Genomic DNA, 10408 nt, shown 5'->3' with positions numbered 1-10408 from the left:
CCCACCCCCACTCGTACTCAGAACCTGCCTCTTTGGGCAAAATATACGGGTGTGATCTTGAAATGAACTTGAAATGTTTGATGTGCTGGAGATGCGCGAGGGTGTCAGAGGGGGCAGACGGCTTCTGAAGCAGACCTGTCGTTTGCTCCGCTCGAGGTAAATCAAAAGGAAGTTGAGGAGAGCGGCTAACAAGCTAGCACTCCCACCAGACTCACAGTACGCCTGTTGGTATTATAAAGTCAGGTCGCCATTACGGTTTCACCGCCGGCGAGCTGAGATGGCCAGATCCTCCGTATGCAATCCACATCTGGCTCTGATCTAGAAATACCTGTTTTAACATAGGAATGTGATGTAAAAGTATGAAAATAGGGTGTGTGTGTGTGTGTGTGTGTGTGTGTGTGTGTGTGTTGAGACAGCTGTGGCCCATTGGACTTAAAAAATAACTTATTACTACATTACCTAAAATAACCTGAAAGGCCTCTGAGTTTGAAGTTGTGTGAGGTCAGCAGTAATCGCTGTGCTGGGAGGGGTGGAGAGTGTGTTGTGGGGGGTGTAATAGACACACACACACACACACACACACACACACACACACACACGCTCACACAGTCCAATCAGGATAAAGGGAAATTTCACTCTATTGTTATCTTACGGTCTTATCTTATAATAGAAAACTTACACTCTATCATTTTTATTTATAAATGTCTCATGCTAATGTCGCCTCACTTTATCACATCTCTTCTCATATTTAAAGCTACTGTTCAGCAGAGCAGATCCCACAGGCTAATGACCACATACTGAACTGTTGTTGTTTTTTCACTTTGCACCATATTTGGTTAAATATTCCTCCAGACGTGTTTTAAAATCCTCTGCTGTGATTTAATATTTTGTTCAACGTGGTTTTCCCACATAAAAAGTGAAACTGGGTCTGAAGCTCATCTACACTTACTTCCTTATTGAGAAATACTCATCAGGCCTTGAGCCCCGCCCACCACCTGCTGGCTCCAGGTGGACAGGTGAAAGAGCAGAGAGTATGAAGATGGTGAGATGAGGAAACATCAGAGACTCAGCCACATGTTTGAGCCTCAGTCAGACCCAGACTCAGTCTATTGAGACCAGAACCAGAGACCAGCAGACAGATCAGAACGGTTAGCACAGTTAGCATCTTTTATATACGTCTTACCATATGAATGCTAACAAAGTTAAACCATTTATTTTCATCAGAGAAGATCCTCAAAACCCTCAAATCTGATCCAATTTCAACTGTAAATCTGAACATTTTGTTTAATGCTTCGTTTACACATGTATCTGCATATTGATCTTAATGAGACGTATTGAGTACAATAATAATATATTTTTTTTCCGTTAGATATAACACGACACAAATCGTATTTAACATATTTACAATACTTCATTTGTACTTGCTACTTAAGTGGTTTCCACATTAAATGGATTATACTGATGTCGTTAATCATCTGACCCCTCATGTTTCCTTTATCTTGCAGGACTTGTTCCAGTGATGTCGCCACGGCAACAAATCTGAGACATCAGGTAAGAAAAGTAAAAAGTTTAATACCTTGTGAATCTGTTTTTGCGAGTCGAGCCGCTCCGCCGCCTCTTTCTCTCAGGCCGCGTTAAAGTCTGTCAGTTTTTACTACGACTGTCTTTCTGGGTAATGAAGACAGTGATTGTTAGGTTGATGATGATGATGATGATGATGATGATGATGATGCATGTTAGGTTGGCCTAAGGAGAAGCCTGAACCAGGTGCCTGTGTCAATCACCTGTGGAGAAAAACCAGTTAAGAGCAGAAGTGGCGCAGTGGGAGCAAACCCCCACCTGCCAAATCCATTCACATTGACTTTCAAGATTTCCTGTTGTTTTCCTGGAAAAGTTTTATCTTTCTTTCATTAGAATCGTGGGTATTTTAAACCTCACAAGCCGCTCCAGATTAAATAACTCTAGCATTGTCCAAGTTGTGGAAAGTGAGATGAATCCATAATCACACATGATTAATGGCGCACCCCTGTGGAGAGCAGAGCTGGAAGGAGCTAACACGCGGCTATAACCCTTCATTACATTCAGACTTCACGTCTCCTCGCTCTGCGTGAAAAAATAAATATGAAAATGATATGCAGACATGTTTGATCACGTGATCCGAGGTGTGAGACATCATGAGTGCAGTACGTGAACAGTTGTTGTTGCAGAAGGTTTCTGGGTAAGGTCGCTGTCGTCTTTGCCGAGTAATGCTTTCATAAAGTTTGTGTGCAGATGTCATCAGTTGTTACTTGTCTCAAATACAAATCAGCTGATATTCTGTCTCCGTTTGGGTAAATCCCTCCATGTTTACTTGCCTGGAAGTGTTTAACTTTACTGCATCATGACTGCTCAGAAAAAAACTTCAACTTGAGTGAACCTCACTTCAGCTCAGCTCACAACGCCTGCAGTGAGGACGCAGCTCGCCCCATTAGTCCGTCTCTTCCTCATGACTTTAGTTTAGTGTTGCTGTAACTTTACAACCCGGAGAAACACCGAGCTCGAAGGAACCAGAGACGCACTTCACTTCACCGCTCTCTAATCTGTCGTCGTTCTCTGCCCAGTTCTTTTGCCAGTCATGTGTTCACACCTTTGTCAGTTTACTTTGAGAACAGGCGGTGGAATCTAACCCTCTGTGTGTGTGTGTGTGTGTGTGTGTGTGTGTGTGTGTGTGTGTGTGAGACCTTTGTCCTTGAGAGTGGGGACACTTTTGGAAAGTGAGGCCGGTCCTCGCTTCTCCACAGGCCTGTTGAGACTTGGTTTGAGGACAGACTTACTTCACTTCCTCTGGAAAAAAGGAAAATAACCGAAACTCGTTCCAACACATATTTTAACTGAGACACACGACTGTGTAATTTACCAACTCAAAGAAGTGTTGAGTTTCTTCTTTAACGTTATGATTTGGCGATTGTGAAGGGATACTATCAGTGATGGCCTTGACGAGTAAAACAGCATACATGCTTTAACCGGGTATCCGAACTCAGCTGGTCATGAGTCGTGTCATTAGTCTGGGACCAGCTATACACACACACACACACGCACACGCACACGCACACGCAGGAAAGCCTTTTATTTCAGCCGTAATGTCAGTGTGGAAAAAAGAGGGTAGGAACTGTGTGTGTGAGGGTTTACTGATGGTGTTAAACTGTGTTTCAGTTTGTGTGTGTGTTTTTTGTCTTCTGTCCTCCTGTATGTCTTTAAGAGTCTTTTTTCTTCCCCTCTCTCTGTCTCTCTTTATCCCTCAGTCATTCTGTCTTAGTCGTCTCTCTCTCTCTCTCTCTCTCTGTCCCGCTGCATCTTTCATTTCCATTTTTATCTCTCTTCCATCCTTGCCTTCCCTGTCCCTCTCTCTCCATCTTTCTTTTAAATCAGCTTTACTGTCTTCTGTCTGTCTCTCTCTCCCACTCTTTTTTTTTTTATTATTTATTTTTGATTCCTCTCTGCCTCTCCGCTCAGCTACCAATTAGTGTGTAAAATGCAAAACCTCAAACAGCCCCGCTTGTCTTCATATAAAGGAAAAAAAGGGAAAAAAAGGCGGAAGCAGAGAAATCAGATGGATTTGGGTCATCAGTGCACAGAGCTCAGTCAGCCACAGAAATTGTTGTATTTTTTCATCCTGGCTTTATTTTTAATGCCTAAACTCAATTTTGACACCACCCCATCAAAAATGTCTCTTATGCAGCTATTGTTGATCTGCTACAGATATATTTGAAGATATATTCTGATAAACTGATCTGAATGGGGTTGAATGGAGACACGTTATATTAGACTTGGAGTCATTACTTTGAGAAGTTGGACAGACAAAAATAAATAAATATAAGATCTGCTGTGCCCCACTTAAACTTTACACTTAAAGCTAAAGGGCGTATTGGGGGACCGGGATGGGATTAGCTTTTCAAAGGGCAGTACAGTGTGTGACTTCGAGCTCAGCATTTGATAAGCCATGCATTGTAAATGAGACTTTTTCTTTTTTTTTTTTTTAAAGGCTGCCGTTTCCCAGTCGCTGTGTTAAATATGTTCCTGGCATTTTATTCATCTGGTCCTTTGGCTCCACTGGTTTCATTTTGAGACATCACCTGGAGTGTCAGTGAGGAAGTGTTGGCGGGTGGGGGGGCGGTCGCAGGGTCAAGTGAAGGAGCAATGGTACAATATGAGCTCATTTCCTGCTGACATTGCCACTGTGTGACCTGTGCGACCTGCCGAGACTGTGCGGTTGCGTGTGTGTGTGTGTGTGTGTGTGTGTCTGTGTGTGTGTGTCTTTCCCCAGACTGTCTTCCTTTGCGCTCAGATCTTCTGTGTGTGTGTTTATGAATCATTGATGAAGTTGAGTTCTCCGTTATATTTTTATTGCATGTATCTAAATCCATATTATATTATATTTCATCTTGAGGGTATTACATTTTTAAATAATGTTTTTAGGCATGCTGCTGCTGCTTTGGTCCAAACTGAAATATATTCACCGGATGGATTGCTGTGGATTTTTGTAGAGATATTTGTGGTTCACAGAAGACGAATTCTCCTAACGATGATGATCCCCTTGACTCTAGCACCGCCATGATGTTGCACGTTTGCGGGTTTAGGATGCAATACTGTGACAACTACTGGATGGATTGTCATGAAATTGACTATAGATATTCAACCTGTAATGATGAATGGTAATCCCCTGACTTTTTGAGACTGTTGTCTTGCAACCAAGCGACAACTTGAAAAATGAAGCCAACACAGAAGTGCCAAAAACTGCAGTTCCTCAAATGGCCACTAGAGTCTGGCTCCAACAGCGAGTCAACCCCCATAGACTCCCATGTTAAAATGTCCAACTTTACAACAGAAATAAACATGTTTACAGCCTGGTACCAATAAATGATTTTGTTTTTTTTTTTAAGCTAATTTCCTCCTTCATGAACGTACGTTTTTATAATTGATCTGTTTGCATTTTATTAAGGCTTAAAGTTATGTATAATCGAGGGGGTGTTGCTTTGAGTGACAGGCGGATGAGCGTATGGGCTCCACATACGCCCCACCTCTTTGCCCATGTTTGGATTAGCAGGGAGTTAGGAGGAGTCAGGCACTGCCAAGGTGGCGACGGCGGAGTAGCCCACTCTGAGCTTCAAAACCGGTTGTCAGAAACTTGCGGGAGTTAAATGAAGTCTACGATTATGACCCTTTATTAGGTTTTGTTGTTAGGCGACCTCTCGTGGCTGTAGTAATGAAGACGGGCGCAAAGGAAGGAAGTCAGGTGGCCTGTTCAAGCATGTTTTTATTATTGTAACCAAGACGATGATAATCTTAAGGAAGTACTTATTTTTACATTTAATTTTGGATATTGCCCCAAACCTATTCAGGACAGACATTCTTGATTCTAAGACGATGTATTCTAATGACTTTTATGATCCTCTGACTTTTCACTATGTACCAACATAAGGTCGACATTTTCATTTTTAATTTAAATATAAATCCATCCATCAATCCGTCTGTCTTTTAATTTCTCCGCCGCTCCCTCTTCCTGTGCATCTCTTTGTGTCTCTGTCTGACTCAACTGTGCTGTTAAAGGAAACAGGAGAGGACAGCTTAAAAAAAGAAAGAAAAGTGGATGACTGTGTGTTAAGTCTACTGAACAGAGAGGAGCTGATGTGCAAGCAATTTGCCCGACAAGTAATCTCGCGCACCCCTATCTCTCTCCACACCTCGTTTCACTTGGGTTTCAAGCACTGAAAAGACACAGTGCAAGAGTTGAAGTCTGCTAAAACATGCAGTTAGAGCAAACTGCAAATGCTCCGGCGTCTGTCTCTGTGAGCAGAGCAAGACTTTAACGCTGCCAGGTCTTGGGGGGGCGGGGCGGGGGCGGGGTGGCGCCATTCCAGCTGAGAGCAACCGCGACGGCTTTTCTAGACTGACTTCAGTGTAGGTGCTGTTGAGCATGGTGCTACATCATCAGTTCATCAAGTGGAAACAGTCAGTCGCCACAGGAAGGGATGCTGAGAAAAATTAGTTCAAATTTTATCTCCTGTCCTGCCAGAGGTTGTGTTGGTTCTCCAAATCTGAAGCATGAGTCATCTCTTTTGAATGTTTCATGCTCGCCGGAAGGAATGTGCTGATGTGGGAGAGATTGTTATTAGCTCCCTGTTGAACTCTCATGTCTGCGCTGCCTGTGGTTAAAACTTAACTGGCCATCATTTGGGCCTGTGCAGCTTGGCCTCCACATGAAATCAGCGGTTTATAAAACTAAGCATAAAGAATTCTGCAACTCCGGAAAGTTGTTCTCCTCAGCCTCTGCTACAATCACCATGTGCACAGTTCGTGTTACAAAGCAATCTCCCAATAATGCGCACTTGCTCATGTAACTAGATGATGCTGCATTACGGTGCGCCATAAGCTGAACCACTTTCTACTGTTTTTTGCATTTTGTTTTCCCAGAAACCTTTGCATCAGCAACCTGCTCTCCTGAAATGAGTGAGAGGGCTGCATCATGCCGTGCTGTTGTTTTTCTCACCACTGCCCCGGGCAATAAACAGTGTAGTATTGCAGTTCCCTTTCGCAAATGTAACATATACACATATAAAATGAAAACATACTTATTATATATGAAACTTAACTTAACTTAACAATTTCATATATTGACATACAGTTCTCGCCCACACAAATCTGTATCTTTATGTATGTCTGCTTATACTGTCGATATATGTTGTGTAAATATATATCCATCCCAAAGACTGTCAATATATGTTGACATTATAAACACGAGGGTCCAACAGACACTTTCCCAGATGATAAGAAAAACAAATATAAGCACAAAGAATTTTTCTGTGTATGCTGTTTAATAAACCTGTATATATGCTCGCATCATGTTATATCATACTATTTTATAAGCGTATATCTTCATTTAACCAGAGGATGCACTGTTTGTATGTGAAAATAATATATCCTCTTATAGTTAACATATATGGCAACATCCCTCTTGATAAAGCGACATACCGTATATGTCATACATTACATTTCTGTCACCTGTAAGATTGTTCCCCCCTATTTGCACTTCCTCTGTAATGCAGGTTTCTTGTGAGAGCCTCTCCGTCTGCGGTGAACTATTTCACATTCTCATTTCCTGAGCGTTAGATTGTTTTGACGTGTGGCATATTGATTGTTGGGAGTTTTATCTGTTGCAGAGGATGTTGCAGGCTGCATTGCTACGGCACCACTTAGTGTCGCTTTACTTTCACCTTGATTCGTTCATTCAGAAAAGACAAAGGCTTTTTGTTCTCCGACTCGCCCATCACCACTCTGGGAGAGTTTTGTTAACGGTTTTTGCCCTTGAAGGATACAGTGCTCGATAAATAAAACTCATGAATCAGTAGTTAAACACTCATGAGGCTGATAATATATTAAGCTAAAAAACCACAAAACAAGGCTCAAAACCTCAAATGATAAATGAATATCATTCAGACCCACAACACGACCAAAAAGCCCGCTACAAATAAAAACAAGCCTCAAATACTGAGAGAAATGAGTTAAATATTTTTAAATATCTTGTGATTAATGGGTGTGCAGCCAATCGGGTTAATGGATCCAGTTATCAGTGGTTGTGTCAGGATCTCAGCTGGATAATAATGACTGCTCTGGTTTTGTGGAGCATCTAATGCAATAAAGAGTCCATTACTTCCTGCTTGTTAGTGCCCAGAAGCCTCTGCTCCCTACCTCTGTGTTTCTCCTCCATCACACCAGCTGCCGCTGTTTTAAACGTTGGTCCGTCGCTGTCTTCTTCCAGTGAAATGACCGCAGTGGTGTGAGTGTTAATGTTAATGTTACCCAGACACAACAAACACAACATGTAGGCCTGTGCACACCTCTTAGTGAGAGACCCCAGAGGGTTAGGGTTATGACGTGAAAGTCATCCTTATTGGCCAAATTGTTTGGGTGTGTCCACCGTTCATCAACCTGCATCATCGTCTTCTTCTTCTTCTGCTTCTCTTGATGGTTCCACTCTTTTCCCCCTGTAATGTCTTCTGAAAATCATTCAGTGCAGTTGGAGAGAGTCACTGCAGTAATAACATTTTTTTTTTTTTTTGCACAAAAACTTGAGGTTTCAAGCTGAAACCCGATACTTACATTTAAAAGTGGAATCTGCAGGCTCTCTGTCGGTGTTGTTTGCTGCCATATTATTTCCATTATCGGTGTGCAATGAATCTTGGGATAGGTTCCACCTGTTGGGTCGTTCAGTGCCAGAAAAAGAAAAGGATGCATTTGAGGAAGTGGGACATGCTTAGTCGTGCCGCTGCGACGCACTCGGTATTCAAATGCAGCCTCTGAAAGATGCCGCCCCTGAATTGGGACACAGATTGTGTTTTATGCTGCGTTCATGACAGGTCAGAAAGTCGGAAATAACAATCTCTGACTGTGAATGCGTGCTTTGAGACGTTTTACTTCAACCATGGCGTCCTCTGTCATGAGGGGTAGGGACAGTAATATATAAAAACATTCTTAGTATGTTAGTGAAGCTACATTGATATTGATATGAATGGCTATTGATGTGGTGATGGTACTGCGGGCGTCCATTTTCCGAGAATGTTTGTTGGGTGCATTGCATTCTGGTCTATTGAGGCTGCTGTTGGTGAATAAATTGGTCTCTATGATGATTAGTACAGAGGTTTTCAAACTGTGCGGCGCAGCAGAGTTGAACAGGCTGCACAGAGGGGGGTGGGTGGGGGGGTGGAGTAGAGGTGCTGCATGAGGTGAGAGGAACAGGTGCATGCAGGTGTTCTGAAAACAACAGGAAGTTAGTGATTATAGTTTGACCCACTGACTTGGCGCCACTCGCCAGCGCGGTTAGCAGCTGCAGCAGTGGCTGTGACGCGCAGCTTTAGCACCTGAAAGCCTCCGTTTGTGAAGGAACCGGCGCTCCTCAGTCAGATCTCAACACACACACGCGATGCACCTATTTTTAGATTCAGCGTGACTTCCATTTCACTGGGATGTCGTTGTTTCTCATGTCGAAATGCAAATAAATCTCCATAAATCTGCGTAGAAACAAATTTTAACAATACGCTCTTCATAACTCTAGTGCTGTTTGTCTGTACGTGTGTGTGTGTGTGTGTGTGTGTGTGTGTGTGTGTGTGTGTGTGTGTGTCTGTTGGAAACAGGAATGATGTCAAAACATATTGTAAGTTCTATCAAGTTTAACTGTGTTTGCTCTTACCTTGTGTCGTACCTTATATTGTCCTTTTGCTGGAGTAGGGACTCGAAGCTCAAAGCTGCGTTTCTTTTTCACATCGCCTCTTTTGTTAGCTGTCACTCTTTTCCTCTGACGTGCTGCTTCTTCTCTTTTCTCCCGCCCGTCTTCCTTCCTTTTGTCGTTTGCTTTGTCTATTTTCATTCATATCGGCCCAACGCTTGTCTCCTCAAAATTACATTTCCAAACTAAACTGCGACAGCAAATAACGTTTTATGGAGAAACATATTTGCTGACTGGATTATGTTCACAGGCAATGTATTTTATTTATTTATTTTTTTTTTGAATGAAAGAAGTGCTGTGTTTATTAATGGAGAGGAGTCGGCGAGGTGGATGGGGTGGAGAAACCTGGTTCACATCCACCGTCCTGTATTGCATTTTAAGAAGAGATTTAAAAGAAGTTAATTAGTTATAAAGCGTCTGATTTCAGCAAAAACAGCAAAAGCCCGTCGCCCTCAGTCACAAACCTCGACTTTGGGGTGAGCAGCAGAACTCAGTTCTCAGTTAGACACATACCATGTGAATAACCTGCAGATGTACATGGAGCTGAGGCCATTTAAAGCCTCAAAGATGATGGTTCTGGTTACAGATCCTGTGGACTTTTTGTGCATTAAACCAAGACCAGGATCTTTCTCTAACCTGAGCCAAGTGCTGAGAGAGTCTGAACAGAACCATGAAGCAGTTTCACGATGCTGGGGTGGATGTTATACTGCAAGATCAGATGTTGTGCTTGAAACAAAAACAAAAAAAATGTTATCCATCAGCACAACCTCTGTGCTTTTTCGATACCGACATAATACGGGGCTTTGACAACTGTCAAGTAACGATGGCTGGTGTCAAATATCAGAATGAGGTCAGCTGAGGCAGCGTTCCCCCCGTCTGAGGAAACAAATCTGGAAAGATAAACAGAAGACGGAGACCGACAGGGTTGATCCGCCCCACCTCCGCTTTTCCTCTCTCTAATTTGCTTTACGTTTCTCCGGCGGCCAGTGGCCTCATGAGTGAAATGGAGAGATGATATCCATGCACACTCAGAGATTAGAGAAGTGGCTCTTGAGCTAAGCAGACAATTGAAAGCAGCAGACAGAGCAAATATGGCTGAATGAGAGCTGGGTTTTTCATACGCCGAGGCAGAGGATGGGGGGGGGAGGC

General features: G+C 42.8%; 1 protein-coding gene across 1 annotated transcript in view; it reads left to right on the top strand.

The window, feature by feature from the left end:
- The window catches only part of LOC111669961 (poly(rC)-binding protein 3-like), a gene marked incomplete at its 3' end in the record, with an annotated part of 114757 nt that overhangs the window by 42943 nt on the left and 61406 nt on the right, over nt 1-10408 (top strand). Inside the window, exon 2 of the mRNA XM_023426475.2 lies at nt 1506-1551. The remainder of the gene's footprint in view (nt 1-1505; nt 1552-10408) is intronic.

Source organism: Seriola lalandi, unplaced genomic scaffold, assembly GCF_002814215.2.
Source record: "Seriola lalandi dorsalis isolate HSWRI2012SDOR001 ecotype SW California unplaced genomic scaffold, Sedor1 jcf7180002054827, whole genome shotgun sequence".
Classification (NCBI taxonomy): Eukaryota; Metazoa; Chordata; class Actinopteri; order Carangiformes; family Carangidae; genus Seriola; species Seriola lalandi.
The sequence above is the reverse complement of the archived record's forward strand: the minus strand, read 5'-3'. Positions and strand labels throughout refer to the sequence as shown.